A 12,585-nucleotide genomic window follows, 5' to 3' on the forward strand; every position below is an offset into this window, starting at 1 on the left:
GGGACTGAGAATACATGCGCTTTTTACGTTTTACATACTAGGTACGAGTACTTAAAATTTATATATGTGTGGGTTATATAACGGCATAAACTTTCCCCTTAGCTCGGTAACGTTTAGTCATTGGTTTTCGAACCGGTGAACGCGAATCTTAGATATGGATCCATAGAGTTTGACATCCCCACTCAGGCTAGTCGCGCTAGCATTTAACGGGTGTTTAATACTTTGTAAACTTACGCACTCGCCAAGTGTACTTTCAGGGGGTGATATTACGTTAAGTTAGTTACCAAGTGCCCACGGTTAAGCATATACTTTTCATACTGTTTTGAAATACTGAAATCTTGTGGCCTACCTTACATTACTATTACAATTTAAACTATAGCTCACCAACATTCGTGTTGACATTTTTAAGCATGTTTTCTCAGGTGCTTAGAGGTTTGATGCTTCCGCTGTAGTAGTCTTGCTGTGTAGACTCCCGCTGCTTTTGTTAGAGATGTCTCTGCATGAAACGTTTACCTTGCATTCACAAACTATGTTACTTTTAAACAATGAATTTGTAATGACATTTGGGTCTCGTGCTTATGTTAATTGCTTCTATTCGTATAAGCATACTATCGTTGTAAAACATTTGATGTTGGTTAAGACGTCACCCCTTTTTATGAATGCAAACTTATTTTAAAACAGCATATAGTGTTTGACCTTGTAATGATCATGTTGTTGATGATCCATACACGTTAATTTTGTACGGGGCGTCACATTTGGTATCAGAGCAATCGTTGTAGGGAATTAGGTTGCATTAGTGAGTCTTGACCGAGCCGAGTATGATTCGCTAAAAGGACTAATCTACAACTTGCTTGTTTACTTGTTTCTACGGAACTTGCTGCATGCTACTATCTACTTTGATTTCACGTTACTTCAATATGATATCGTTATTATTGCCATGCTATGTACTGCTATAGACGATCTAGGCTGCTGTTGTTGTTTTGCCTTATACGTGCTTGCTATATGTCTTACTGACATGGAAAAAGTTATTTTTCCTTGTTCAGATGTCGGACATACCGCCTATTATCATTGATTTGGAGAGTGACTCAGATTCATCCGCTACATCGCTTACTATTGTTGCTGACTCACAGATCCCGTCACCACTACCCTCCGACGACCCTGGCGATTCACCTTCCAGTGGACTCGTACTTGACCTGATGGACGTCTCAGACGGAGACGAGGATCCAGAGGAGATTCCAGCTCCACCCAGCCCAGGACTCCCGGAGCCACAACACCATTCCGGTGATGATGTGATTCCTGGGGGAAGTGGGGACGGTCCTTTCCGTAATGAGCATGGACATTGGGCTAGACGCCTTGCTGATGGACGTGTCGTGCCAATCCCACCTGGCAGATATCGACTTATGACTACTGGCCGAGCAGATCCACCTTCAGATGATTCAGACGACTCATCATCCGATGACTCCAGCGAGGAGGATTCCAAGGATGACTCCGAGGAGGACCCTGAGGAGGCGCCCGTACAGCCGCCCTCTACCCCACTGAAGAAGCGGTATCGTTTCGATGGTACTGTTATTCCAGGGGTTAACGGAGGTAGACCGTTCTTGGACACACGTGGACAGTTGGTTAGGGTTACCGCCCGTAAGCGGGTTGTGTCATACCCTGCTGATCCATTCGTGCGTAAGGTTTCCCGTTACGCACCATCTACTTCTGGTACTGCACCACCAGCTCCACCAGCACCACCGGCACCGCCTGCCCCACCAGCATCCCCCGTCGTCGAGGAACTGATGAGGGAAGTGCATATCCTTCGTGCTCGAGTAACTGAGCTCGAGGAACAGATGTCCCACCTGATGGACATCATTTACCCACCATCACCGTGGGAATATTGTATTAGATTTTGTTATGTAACCCCGTTGGTAGTTTCATGTTTTACTCATGTATTGTACGAACCTTATGCGGATGTATGCAACTTTCTTATTAATGAATAGAACTTACTGTTGTTTAATTTTTGTACGATATTCTATTTAAGTTATTACCTGATGGTTTTCATGTTGTCTGCAACTTGTTTGCCATGCTTAGTTAACGTGCATTGTGTTGTTTCCGTATTGATTACCTTATACTATAATATTATGAATTATTGAATGCTGGATTTTGACTTAAGTCGTAATTGCTTGTTTAGAAGATCAATGGCAAACGGAAGAGTTCCAAGGAAAACGTCCACAGCGGCACAGATTGAGAAAATGATTGATGTGCGAGTAGCTGCAGCTATGGCGGATGCCATTCCCCAAGCTCCATCGGCTAACCAAAACATCCAGAATGGGTGTACATATAAGGAATTTCAGAGCTATAAGCCCCATAATTTCAGTGGTACTGAAGGGCCAGTTGGGCTGACAAGATGGTTCAAGAAGTTGGAATCTGTATTCCGTGTGAGTAACTGCTCCGAAGTGAACAAAACTAAGTACGCCTCCTGTACACTGTCAGACGGCGCATTAACCTGGTGGAACACACTCGCCCAGGCTAAGGGAATTGATGAAGCTTATGCTATACCATGGGAGGAGTTTAAGAGTGCTATGATCGAGGAGTATTGCCCCCGAACTGAAATTCAGAAGATGGAAGCGGAGTTTTGGGAACTGAAGGTTGTAGGGACTAATCTTGATAGCTATAACTGAAGGTACTTGGAGCTAGCTTTGATGTGCCCCACGATGGTTACCCCTGAATTTAAGCGAATGAAACGGTATTTGTGGGGACTTCCCAAGACCATTCAGGGAAATGTCACCTCTTCGAAACCAGCTGATGTCCCGGAAGCTATGCGCATGGCGCACACCCTGATGAATCAAATTACCCAACAGGAGCCAGAGAAAGTGAAGTCAGAATTGGGAGCTAGTAATGGGAAACATAAGTGGGACGGAAATAAGGGGAAAGGTTTTGATCAAAACCCAGCTAAGAGGTATGAGAATTTCAAGGGAAACAACGACTGGAAGAATCCTAACCCGAACCCTAGCTCGAACCCTAACTATAAAGGTAGCCTTCCGCAGTGCAAGAGATGCTACAAGCATCATACTAGGTACTGCAACGTGGTATGTGAGAAGTGTAAGAGGACTGGACACATCGGCAAAGACTGCAAGATCACCACCCCAGCTGTGAAGACAAACCCTACTGGACCAAGGAAGTGCTATGAGTGTGGACAACAGGGCCACTTCAGAAATGAATGTCCCAACAAGAGAAAGGACGGCGGGACCGCACGGAAGAGCCTTCAACGTAAATGCAAGAGATGCCCGTGAGAACCCCGACTTGGTTACAGGTATATTCACTATCAACAATCTATTAGCTTCTGTCCTGTTTGATACTGGTGCCAATAGGAGTTATGTATGTAGACACTTTTGCTCTAAGATAAATTGGTCGTTAGTTCCTTTAGAGGAGAGTACGCTTGTTGAGGTAGCCAATGGAAAACTTGAGAAAGTTGACCAAATTAGCCGAGGAGGTATTATCAACATAGCTGGTGTGGATTTCGAGATTGACTTGATACCCATCAAATTGGGAAGCTTTGACGTGATTGTCGGTATGGACTGGTTGACCAAGGTAAGGGCTGACATTATCTGTGGAGATAAAGCTCTTCGTATACCACACGGGGATGGTGAGCCACTGATTATTTACGAGGAGAGATGTAACTCGAAGCTGAACCTCATTAGTTGCATGAAATCACAAAAGATCATGAAGAATGGACGTCTTGCTGTTTTAGCACATGTGAAAACATTAGAAACCGAGGTGAAGAGTGTGGATGATGTGTGAATTGTGAATGAATTTCCTGACGTCTTTCCAAAAGAATTGCCCGGATTACCGCCATCGAGAGCAGTGGAGTTTCAGATCGATTTAGTGCCAGGAGCTGCACCTGTAGCTCACGCACCTTATCGACTCGCACCTTCTGAAATGTAAGAGTTGCAGAGTCAACTGCAAGAACAGCTAGACCGTGGATTTATCCAACCAAGCTCTTCGCCTTGGGTCGCACCTGTTTTTTTTATAAAGAAGAAGGACGGATCTTTCCGCATGTGTATCGATTATCATGAACTAAACAAGTTGACGATCAAGAATCGGTATCCCCTCCCCAGAATTGATGATCTTTTCGATCAGCTGCAAGGATCAAGCGTTTACTCTAAGATCGATTTGCGATCAGGTTATCACCAGTTGAGGGTGAAGGAGAGCGATGTACTTAAGACTGCATTCCGAACTCGTTATGGTCATTATGAGTTTCTTGTAATGCCATTCGGTTTAACCGCCGTGTTCATGGATCTCATGAACCGTGTATGCAAGCCATACCTGGACAAGTTCTTTATCGTCTTCATAGATGAGATCCTCATCTATTCTAGAAGTGAAGAAGAACATGAGCAACATCTTCGACTACTGTTGGAACTCTTGAGACAAGAGCAACTCTACGCTAAATTCTCCAAGTGTGAGTTTTGGTTGAAGGAAGTTCAATTTCTCGGTCATATTGTAAGTGATCAAGGTATCAAAGTTGATCCCGCGAAGATCGAAGCTATCAGCAAGTGGGAAACCCCCACTACTCTGACTCATATCTGCCAATTTTTAGGCCTCGCCGGTTACTATCGAAGGTTCATTGAAGGTTTTTCTCTGATTGCACGCCCATTAACCGCACTGACTCACAAAGGGAAGAAATTCGTTTGGGCAACCGAGCAAGAGTTAGCATTCCAAACCCTGAAGCAGAAATTAACCACCGCACCTATCTTATCACTTCTTGAAGGCAGTGACAACTTCGTTGTGTACTGCGACGCCTCGAAACATGGTTTTGGTTGTGTATTGTTGCAGCGAACAAAGGTTATTGCTTATGCTTCTCGTCAACTGAAGATTCACAAGCGAAACTACACTACTCATGATCTCGAACTGGGAGCCGTTGTCTTTGCGCTCAAATTGTGGAAACACTATCTTTATGGAACTAAAAGTACTATCTTCACCGACCACAAAAGCCTCCAACACATTTTCAATCAGAAACAACTGAACATGAGACAGCGACGATGGATCGAGACGCTGAACGACTATGATTGTGAACTTCATTACCATCCTAGCAAGGCAAATGTTGTAGCCGATGCCTTAAGCCGAAAGGAGAGAATGGTACCTCTTCGTGTCCGAGCCTTGAACATCACCATCCATTCGAATCTCAGTAGCCAGATCCGCGTAGCTCAGGATGAGGCTCTCAAAGAGGAGAATATTTCTCATGAGCACTTGAACATTCTCGTCGCTCAATTCGAGGTTAAGGAGACCGGACTCCGATACTTCGCCGGAAGAATTTGGGTGCCTAGATATGGGGGTTTGCGAAGCCTCATTCTAGACGAAGCCTACAAGTCAAGATATTCGATTCATCCTGAAACTAGTAAGATGTACCACGATCTCAAGGAACAATATTGGTGGCCTAATCTTAAGAAGGATGTTGCTACTTACGTTAGGAAGTGTTTGACTTGTTCGAAGGTTAAGGCCGAACATCAAAGGCCATCTGGGTTACTCCAGCAACCAGAAATCCCGCAATGGAAGTGGGAAAGGATAACGATGGACTTCATCACTAAACTACCAAAGACGGTGGGTGGATACGATACCATATGGGTTATCGTTGACCGTCTTACCAAATCTGCTCACTTCCTGGCCATGAAGGAGACTGATACAATGGATAAACTCGCTCAACTATACATAAAGGAAATTGAATCTCGTCATGCTGTGCCCTTATCGATTATTTCAGACCGAGATGCCCGTTTTGCTTCTAGATTTTGGCGTTCTCTGCAAGAAGCCTTGGGAACACGTCTCGACATGAGTACCGCATACCACCCGTAGACTGACGGACAAAGCGAACGCACGATTCAAACTTTAGAGGACATGCTGCGTGCTTGTGTTATTGATTTTGGAAAAGCTTGGGAGAAGCACTTACCGTAGCCGAATTTTCTTACAACAACAGCTATCATTCGAGCATTAATGCCGCACCTTTCGAAGCATTGTATGGCCGCAAGTGCCGATCTCCTATCTGTTGGGCCGAAGTGGGTGAAAAGCAAATCACCGGACCCGAACTCGTCCATGAAACAACCGAGAAGATTGTCCAAATTCAAGCGAGGCTTAAGACGGTCCGTGACCGTCAAAAGAGCTATGCTGACCTTAAATGTAAAGACTTCGAATTCAACGTGGGTGACCGTGTTATGTTGAAAGTCGCACCTTGGAAAGGTGTAATCCGATTCAGAAAGCGTGGGAAGTTAAACCCGCGATACATTGGTCCTTTTGAAATCTTGGAGCGTATTGGACCCGTTGCATACCGTCTGGATCTTCCGACTCAATTAAGCTCCGTTCATCCTACTTTTCACGTGTCGAATCTGAAGAAATGTCTTGCTGAACCAGAACTTGTCATCCCTCTCGATGAACTTACGATTGATGACAAACTCTACTTCGTGGAAGAACCTGTCAAAATCATGGACCGTGAGGTTAAAACCTTGAAACGCAATAAGATTCCGATCGTCCGAGTCCGATGGAATGCAAAACGAGGACCTGAGTTTACTTGGGAACGAGAGGATCAAATGATGCAGAAGTATCCTCACCTTTTCCCGACTCCACCATCTACCTCAGCTTAAATTCCAGGACGAAATTTTCTTTAACAGGTGGGTAATGTAACGACCCGACTTTTTCGACTTATATTATTACTTGTTACTTTTACGAAACTACGTGTTTGTGCATACTAAGTTAGATTAACTACTGGGATCATTAATTATGTTTATTTACCTTTGTTAATGTCTTACAACGTGATATAAGGTACTTAATTACTTTACATGATCCTTGATTGCTTATACGACCGTTAGTGTCACTTATTACTTTAAACGAGATACGAACTGAGCACACGTTAAACTTTTGCCATGATTGGGATATTATGGCTATGAAAACGTAATTGTTACTTATTAATGACAATTACTTAGTTTTATGGTCCCTTAATTATGCTTGAGTGTTTACTTGGGCTTACTAGTTACCTTATTGGGTTTAACACCTTAGTGGACTTCCATGGCCCAACCTACTCAACTTAAGTGGGCTAGTAATGGGTTAATTAGCCCATGTAATCCTAATTAAGCCCATGAAATTAATAAGACAAGTAGTGTGCATGCTTATGTACTAAACCTTACCCATTGTTGCATGCCACCCAACATATCACCATCACCATGTACTACCACCATGCACCACACCATAAAATGCCAAATGGTCCCCTCCCCCCACCCCATGGTGACCGTCGGCCACCACTCCTACCATCACCATCATTTTATTTTTTTTCTTTTTCTTTCTTTGATAAATACCAACACTTCATTCATTTTTCATTTCATTCAAACTCACACACTTCTCTCTACTTTCTCACTCTAAAATTCTCTCTCAAATACTTGAAGAACTTGTAAGTTCTTAACTTCTTTTTCCTTCTTTTCTTACTTTGATTCATAAGATCATCATCATCATGAACAAAGATTCAAGTTTTGTAACTTGAATCTTCATAACCTTTGTTGAATTACACTTTATTTTGAAAAGTTTTCAAGAACATGATGGATTCAAGCTTCTTAGCTTTGAATCTTCATAATCTTGTTAGATCTAAGTTTACAAACTTAAGATCTCTTTAGTTGTGTTTAAAGATCAAAACTCATGTTTATTATCTTCATGTAACTTGATGATCCAACACTTTACTTTATGGATCTTCAAGAAAGTTTGAAATGCAAGCTTACTAACTTGATGTTTCTACAAAAAGTTGAGATAAGATCAAAGTTTGTTAGATTATGATCTTCTTTTGTTTGTTGTAATTTAGATTTATGACTTGTGTTTCATGAAACAAAAGATGCAAGCTTACTAGCTTGAAATCTCATAAGTGTTGTTGGAAATCCAAGCTCACTAGCTTAGGGTTTCATTTTTGTGTTTGATCTAAGTTGTGTAACTTATAATCTTCTATTTTGTTTAAGAGAAAGCTTATTAGCTTATGATCACATACTTTACAAGATCTAAGTTTCCTAACTTATGGTAATGTAAAGATTGAAAGTCTAAGTGTTATGACTTAGGGTTTCATCAAGATCATGAGATCTAGACTTTTCGGTCTAAGATCTTTAATAACTAGTTAAGATCTAAGCTCTCTAGCTTAAAGTCTTACTTATTTAGTTTAATTCAAAGTTTATAGTTTAATAAGACTTGTGTTGTGTTGAAACTAAGAAAATTGATGTAACTTTGGTTCATCACCTTGCTCAAACTCTTACATGAGTTGTGTTTGATTCTTAGTCTTGATTATTGTGTGTTGATGGTAAAACCTTGGTCAAGGTGATGCAAATCCATCAACGAGTTGTACACTTGAAGCTATAAGCATCAAGGATGAGAACCGTGATGAGCATCAAGCACCAAGAATCCCACAGGAGCACTTTGTTTACTATTTTCTGGATCTGATCAGTCACCTGGTCTACTGGAAAAGTTGATTTCTAGGTAGTTCAGTTCGAGTAGATGAATTTTCATTTAAGACTCGTCTTAATCCGATATACGGTTTAGGATTTATAGCCTCCCGAAAGTCACTACGCCCTTGTAACGACGTGCTGAAAATTCTGACCTACTTGCGCTTGAACCGTCGCCACGGTCAAACAACATCGAGTTAGGTTCTGAAAATTGGACACGGTTAGAGAACTCACATATGGAGCCTTGTCCACTGGTCTCGCGTGATTTTAGTTTGTATAGAGGTCGTAGCAGCTGGACGAAGTCAGCCTTTGTTCCGATCTCTATTCTTGATTGAAAACTTACCTTACTTTTTACATACGATGATGATGATGATGATACTTAAGACTTAATTTACGTACTTTTAAACCCTTTTGGGACAACTTCCTGACTTAGTAACTTTTGAGTTAGGTTGAGGACCTTTCGGACCGACTTACTTACTTACCTCGTATCGACTTTTACCGCATTCATCACTGTGAGTTATAGCATCCTTTTTTACTTTAACTATTTTGGGGACTGAGAATACATGCACTTTTTACGTTTTACATACTAGGCACGAGTACTTAAACTTTATATATGTGTGGGTTATATAACGGCATAAACTTTCCCCTTAGCTCGGTAACGTTTAGTCATTGGTTTTCGAATCGGTGAACGCGAATCTTAGATATGGATCCATAGGGTTTGGCATCCGCACTCGGGCTAGTCGCGCTAGCATTTAACGGGTGTTTAATACTTCGTAAACTTACGCACTCGCCAAGTGTACTTTCAGGGGGTGATATTACGTTAAGTTAGTTACCAAGTGCTCACGGTTAAGCATATACTTTTCATACTGTTTTGAAATACTGAAATCTCGTGGCCTACCTTACGTTACTATTACAATTTAAACTATAGCTCACCAACATTCGTGTTGACATTTTTAAGCATGTTTTCTCAGGTGCTTAGAGGTTTGATGCTTCCGCTGTAGTAGTCTTGCTGTGTAGACTCCCGCTGCTTTTGTTAGAGATGTCTCTGCATGAAACGTTTACCTTGCATTCACAAACTATGTTACTTTTGAACAATGAATTTGTAATGACCTTTGGGTCTCGTGCTTATGTTAATTGCTTCTATTCGTAGAAGCATACTATCGTTGTAAAACATTTGATGTTGGTTAAGACGTCACCCCTTTTTATGAATGCAAACTTATTTTAAAACAGCATATAGTGTTTGACCTTGTAATGATCCTGTTGTTGATGATCCGTACACGTTAATTTTGTACGGGGCGTCACAGCAACCTTGATCATAAGCTTGTTTGATTCATACTTATATAACTATCTTATTCAGAGTATATAACCGGTAATCACTAAAACATAGTTTAGTTAATTCTAAACTTGTTTGCAAACAAACTTAATCATTCTAACTTGAGTTTTAAAAACATTTAAACACATGTAATATATCTATATGATATGCTAATATAAGAATTTAAAACTTGTAAACACGAAGAACACCGTAAAACTGAACATACGTCGTCGTAGTGAAACCGGGAGCTGTTTTGGGTTGGATAATTAAAAACTATCTTAAACTTTGAATTGAAAGTTTGTTTTCTGTAAAATGTTATTTCATATGAACATGATAATATATCTAAAAATTGTGTTTAAACTCAAAGTAGAAGTATGCTTTTCAAAATGGTTATCAAGATGTCGTTCTTTCGACAGAAATGATCACCTCATTCTAAATGGACTTGTAACCTGTAACTCCGACTATAAACAACCACTTTTACAGTTTAGTTTTAAAAAATTGAGTTCATTACAAAACCATAGCAATTTGAAACACTCAAAACCGATTTGTAATGAAGAAGTTATGGGCAAAACAATATTGGTTAGAAATAGCTAAAATGACTACGGGATTAATTTAACAAAATCCATACTAACTTTTCCTATATCCTACATGTATTTAAACATGTCATGACTATTTCCTTGTAATATACTAGTCTTGGTTAAGTCCGAGACAATATAATATAATCTTGATTAGTTAAGACAATAGTTATACAATACGTTCGGATAAATCGTATGACATCATGTACACAATACGTTTGGGTTAATTCTAAGACAATACGCGTACATTAGGTCATGATTGAGTCTATAACAATACCTATACAATACGTCTTGATTAAATTCTAAGATTATATATTGGACTATTGGACTACTAACGATGGACTACTAACTTGACAACTTAAATAATCACACGTAATTGAAAATATGATATAAATATAATTGTATTACATTTTGATATATATATATATATATATATATATATATATATATATATATATATATATATATATATATATATATATATATATATATATGTATATGTTATAGGTTCGTGAATCGTTTCGAGGCCAAGTCCGATTTTCAAAGAATTGAAAATCTATTCAAGTGAGTTATAGTCCCATTTTTACTATCTAATCTTTTGGGATGAGAATACATGCAGTTTGTAAATGTTTTACAAAATAGATATAAGTACTTGAAATTACATTCTATGAATGAATTATTACACCGGATATCACCCTTTTTGCTTGATAACCTAAGAATTAGTAAACTGGCCACTAATTAACACGAATCCTGAAGATAGATCTATTGGGCCTAAAAACCCCATCCAGGTTATGGATGCTTTAGTACTTCGATTATTATTATACAGATGAGTGTTCCTGTATGTTTGGGGATATTGTAGATGCATTTTGTTAATGTCGGTTACCAGGTGTTCGTCATATGAATGATTTTTATACAGATGAGTGTTCCTGTATGCTGTTATGAAAATGAAATCTTGTGGTCTATTATGATGATTTATTATATAGGTTAAATCTATGACTCACCAACATTTTTGTTGACGTTTTTAAGCATGTTTATTCTCAGGTGATTATTAAGAGCTTCCGCTGTTGCATGCTATTTAAAGACAAGATTTGGAGTCAACATGCTTGTATGATATTGTTTAAAACTGCATTCGAAAACACCTTGTTGTAACATATTATTATTAACCATTATGTAATGGTCGTGTGTAAACGTTGTATTTTAGATTATCATTAATTGATAATCTACGTTGTGTCATTTAAACCTTTATGGATGAATTAAAGGTTATGGTTTATTTTTAAAACGAATGCAGACTTTGAAAAACGTCTCATATAGAGGTCAAAACCTCGTAATGAAACCGATTAATATGAAACGTTTATAATCGATATGAACGAGACATTTCAATTCGGGTCCCCATTTACTTACAAACTATTTGATAAATGGGTTATCGCACGGGTATTCGAGTCCTTTTTCGGGTATACGGGCCGCGTATATGGACTCGGATCTTTTTCGGGTATACGGGTCGGGTAATCGGGTTTGTGTCTAAAACCATACCCGGACTCGGATCCTCGAAAAAATTAAATACTATCCCCATACCCGACCCTAGACCCATTTACCGGCCCGTACCCGGCCCAAAAATATCGGGTTTCGGGTTTCCCCATCGCGCACAGGTTGTTTTGCCATCCCTAATTAAATATAAATATAGTTGTAAATTTGAAAGTGAGTTCAGGGTATACATGGTACGAAAAAAACCGAAAAATTCTGAAGACCGTACCAGATCTTACTGATCCCGAACCGAGCTTTTTCTTGGTACATTGTTTTATGGATTTTCGGTCTTTGGTGCGGATCGAACCGAACTAACCCCAAAAAAACTTCAAAAATAACCGAACCGTATCATACCGAATTAAACTGAACCGATAATATATTATCCGATCCTCCGTCCTCAATTTGACTTTTTTTTGCAACTTAAGACTCGATACAGAACTAAACTGAATTAATTTGGTCCGGTTATGTAGAATGCACAACATAAAAAAGTGACTGTAAAACCAAACACCCTACGTTAAAAAACTAATATAAACGGGTTAAATATATAACAATAAATATAAATATAAATATAAATATAAATATAATAATAATAATAAATATAAACATAATATGGAGTAATTTTTATTTTTATTATTTTTTTAAGATTGACTGCATAATTTAATCTACTTTAAAAAACGTGGTAATTCTCGACGCTTCACTCTACAATTACATCTCTCTCACTCAAACTTAAAAACCCGAG

Source organism: Rutidosis leptorrhynchoides, chromosome 11 (assembly GCF_046630445.1).
Source record: "Rutidosis leptorrhynchoides isolate AG116_Rl617_1_P2 chromosome 11, CSIRO_AGI_Rlap_v1, whole genome shotgun sequence".
NCBI classification, from domain to species: domain Eukaryota; kingdom Viridiplantae; phylum Streptophyta; class Magnoliopsida; order Asterales; family Asteraceae; genus Rutidosis; species Rutidosis leptorrhynchoides.